Source organism: Poecilia latipinna, unplaced genomic scaffold (assembly GCF_001443285.1).
Source record: "Poecilia latipinna isolate Pla-1442-1.1 unplaced genomic scaffold, P_latipinna-1.0 Scaffold409, whole genome shotgun sequence".
NCBI classification, from domain to species: domain Eukaryota; kingdom Metazoa; phylum Chordata; class Actinopteri; order Cyprinodontiformes; family Poeciliidae; genus Poecilia; species Poecilia latipinna.
This window is the reverse complement of record NW_015113025.1, coordinates 38625-42899: the sequence shown is the minus strand read 5'-3', so window position 1 is coordinate 42899 and position 4275 is coordinate 38625. Positions and strand designations below refer to the sequence as shown.

The 4275-nt window shown below is 39.1% G+C and overlaps 1 protein-coding gene and 1 long non-coding RNA gene across 2 annotated transcripts in view; one reads left to right on the top strand and one right to left on the bottom strand.

Annotated features, from left to right (window-relative positions):
- The window catches only part of LOC106950583 (T-lymphoma invasion and metastasis-inducing protein 1-like), an 81259-nt gene extending 80847 nt beyond the window's left edge, over window positions 1-412 (bottom strand). Inside the window, exon 1 of the mRNA XM_015037530.1 lies at window positions 140-412. The gene's annotated coding sequence lies outside the window, so the exon portion shown is untranslated. The remainder of the gene's footprint in view (window positions 1-139) is intronic.
- A 55-nt stretch (window positions 413-467) lies between these two features.
- LOC106950584 (uncharacterized) overlaps window positions 468-4275 on the top strand; it is an 11477-nt gene continuing 7669 nt past the window's right edge. Inside the window, exons 1-2 of the long non-coding RNA XR_001425642.1 lie at window positions 468-734; window positions 3453-3539. This is a non-coding gene — a long non-coding RNA (uncharacterized LOC106950584). The remainder of the gene's footprint in view (window positions 735-3452; window positions 3540-4275) is intronic.

The following is a 4275-nucleotide window of genomic DNA, read 5'->3' as shown; positions in this document are numbered from 1 at the left end:
TATATATATATATATATACATATACACACAGATGCAGCCTGAAGCAAGTTACCTTAAACCCCATCACAACTCTCTCTGTATGTGTTTCAGTTCTCAATGCTCTCAGCACATCTTCAAAATAAGCAAAGTATCTCCTTACCTTCACTTAAGCTACCCGTGTTTCCTGTGAGCGTCCCGCTTAATTCCCTAAAGCGCAGCCAGCATGCGTCCTGCTCAGGAGGAAAAGAGGGAAATCCCTGCATCAGACAGACATCTCCCAGGCTCCGGCGTGGTGTTTCACTCTACACACACTGGAGCGCATTCTCCCACATGCTGCCACTTGCATGCCTAGACCAGACTGTGGGCTGAGCAGGAGGGTGTGTGTGCTCTGCCTGAGTCTAGGCCCGCCCTCTTTTCTCTGGTTTCCCCTCTTCTCTCACACAGTTCTCATCTTCTTCCTCCTTTCCTGGTTGTTTGTTCTCTCTCTCTCTCTCTCTCTTCCTCTCTCTCTCACTCGCTCACTCACTCACTCACTCACTCGCTCACTCGCTCACTCGCCTCCCCTGGCTTGGCAATTTGACTGTCAGCATGGGTGCTGGGTTTGTGCCTCTAAGCCTTTAGATGTCCCAGTCCTCTGTTTAATTACTGCCTCTCTGGCCTCAAGCTCTGCACACAAACAAAGACAAAAATTATACAAGGGACAAGCCATAGCATGCAAGGAAACCATCTGCCAGCAAGCAACACTGTCTAATGTTGTAAGTCTGATTATTTCTTCTTTTCAGGACACAGATGATCTAATCAGCACAGTGTGAATAGTAAGTGGGTGGAAACTGCTTTTACTTATGTAACTTCAAAAGATTACTAGAAATAGAGAGATGGTTTGGGTTAAAAGATGATAAAAAATGATTAATGAATAACTAGAAAGATGTTTCATTTTGAAAAACGCTTCTTAATGTGCCGTTATGTGTATGATGCAGCTGCTTTTACTCTTTGCTTTCCGTTTGTTTCTTTATTATTAATACTCTGGATCTGCTACATGATCAGAGCAAGTTTATCTGTTCTACTGGTCTAGTCAAAGTACAGGCCTAAATGTCACTAAGAATCTTTAGCAAAACTTGAAAATTGGCGTTTGAATGACCTTGAGGTATTATGCAGGGATAATTAAGGAAAATATTAGTTGAAGTTAGAAAAGATGGTAGGAGAATACGTTAAAAAAAAAAGTAACTTTATACAGATCAGAAATATCTCAAGTTTTTGTATAAAAAAAATAGATTTGATAAGCAATTTAGAAACTTTTTCCACATACTTTGTGGCACTCATCCTGTGAAAGCAAATATATATTTACTATATATATTTACTAAAGTACCTGGTTACACAAATACAAATATCCTTTAACTGATGCTTTGTTTGAGCACCTGCTGATCCAGCATACAGTCTTTTTGGGTTAACACCCACCACCCATTATAGTGAACCTCAAAACCCCTGAAATAAAGTTAAACTGATTTGCTTAGAGGGTTTTTCTGACATCTTCCTCATTTAGCAAAAGCCATTTTTATTGCAGAGGTACAGGATCTCATTGCAAAACTGAAATGGATAAAAAAAATTATCTACAGCCCAAAGTACAAACTATGACACAGTAATGGGGCTCACCAATACATGAAGGACATGTGGAGCAACAGGGACATTGCAAAAACTGGACATTTCTCAAAAGTTGACGAAACGACAAGGGAGGCAGACATGAGGCTGACAGCAGCACTGGAAGAGATGCAGGAATTTCCGACAAGTGCTGGTTATGTTCTACATTTGCCAGCCATCTACTGGATTCCCCACATCAGGACTAAGCAGTAAGGCTGCGAGATTGAATTCGTCATGATGAAACTGAACTTAAAACTTTGGGCAACATTGTAGCTCGGCAATCTTGAATTGTACAAACTAAGGTAGAAGTGATAAACACATATACAATTTCAAGTTTTAAAATAATGTATGAATAACAGCAAACATATAAAATAGCAAAAACATGTTTCTGTTGTAGTTATTTACTTCTCTAAAATGTTTGGCTTGTAGAACTGTCATCATACATAAGAGAGCTGACGATCTCCGATTTAAATGTCTGCTTTACTCTACCGAAGCTGAAAAATGTTTTGGTGTTCAACATTTATGGAGGCAAACATGTCAGGAGAAAGGGCAGAGAGTGTAACAGATCCACCCAACAAAAGCAGCCTGACAGCCTCCACGGGGGACGGAAGCGGGAGACAGTCACGAGCACAATGTTGCTATTACACAGCACATGTATTCTGGTGCACAGACACAAACATATTTACAGCTTTCCACCTTCTGGCACTAGATGACATTTCAGCACCTTGTTCAGGCAAAAAAAAAAAAAGGTAACCCTTTCCCATCTCAGAACTGTGTATCCACTTGCACACATGCTGCATGTCATCTTGCACCTGTCAGTTCATCAGATCCCATTCTCTGTAAATTACTCTTCCGCTCTCTGTCCTTGATTTTGTTTCCGTTATCTAAGAAAGTGGTTATCAAACTCTTTTTATAAGAAGCATCGACTCAGTAAATGGCGGCGAAAGTGGTACAAAAGGCTTTCTTCCATTTGTTGTCTTATGTCATACAAACAAATATCTTTATGTTGATGAATGTTGTGTAACTATCCATCCATTCATTATCTTACACTCTTAACCCTAGTGGGGTTGTGAGGGGTGCTGGTGCCTAATGACTAAGTTTAAAGTTGGCAGATGTTAGGAGAAATGTCCTTCCGTTGTGAAATTTAACTTTAACTGTTGATAATAATAAATGAAACATATGTCTTCATAAAACGACAAACACCTGTTTGCTTTATTAGAAGAAAAAGGTACAGTACAATTCAAGATTTCTTTCTGTTTTGTCTGTTTTTGTTTTGTTTATCACCACCAAGTAAGATGAGTCACACATCCTTTAAAACTCTCTTCTGAATCTGGCAAAGGTTGTTATCAATGTTAACTTTGATACATTTACAGAATCTTGTAGCTTCATCAAATGTGTGATGGAATAATTTCCGGTGACAGTTATGTAAAATGTAAAATGGTGCTCTGTTTAGCTAACGCTGACTCACTATTTAACACTGGGCCTGTTTAGCTGAAATAAACACATAAGCTGATAAATGATTATTATGAATATATGGAGTGGGGAGAAAGTAATTTATGGTAGATGCAACACCATGATTGAACAAACAGAAACACAGAAGGTAATAACAGCTTCAGTAGGAGGAGGTTATGTAACATTTTGTTTGCCCATTTCACTCTGCTTTTTGTAATACGAAATGCTGCTTCTGCAAAATGAACCAACCAAACTCAGTGTTTGTCCTCAGATGTAGTCAGCAGTTAGAACTGCATGCAGCAAACAAAAATCATAGCCTGCCCACTACTTGAATTTTTTTCTTGCTCAGGTCTGTGATGTTTTTTCGTTCTCTCTTTCTCTTGCAGTTCCGTCACACCTGAGCTGACCTTTTGCTGCAATAGACTCCACCTTTCAAACCTGATCATTCTGCATATTGGTGGGAATGGCACTAGGTAGATAAGATAAATGTAACATTTTATGCCTTCTGTCATTTTGGATGGTGAACCTTTTATATAGAAAGTCATGAGCATATTATGGTTGACAGAAAGGATACAGACAGTCAGGATCCTATTTTCCTTTATGGAAACAACACACATCATGCTCCATTTGATAAAATCATTACCAGCAGCCATGCGAGTCAAGCTGATGAATAATGTATGGGCTGCCAAGGTACAATAATACGTTTCCTCTGGCCTGCTACCTTTCTCTTAGTCACATTAGCAAGTGGCTGCACTATCCAGTGCTCACAGCCATATCAGCTAATACCTGTCTTGCACGATTACATTTTCCATTAGCGTACAGTGTCTTTATGCATGCACACGTTGCATTAGCATGTGCACACAATCCTATTGTGAGTCCAGAAAAACATAGATAGAAAAATACATCGAATAGATATAGTGAATAATACAACTACTCTTATTCACAGCTACAACGCATGTGTGTGATCTGCCAAGTGGGAGTAAGCAGACATCAGGTGTTAGACCTCAGCCCTCCATTATGAAAAAACAAGAAACTGGGCCATTTATCTGATATAACAAATACATCACAAGGCCTGGTGTGATGTGTAATTAAGGTAATTGATAAAGTGTAGCTTTTATGTCTTTGTGCACGCTCAAGTAGACACAAAAAGGATTAAATTAACCTGTATGGACAACACCCTTAGTGCTCTTTTTATATATATATATATAT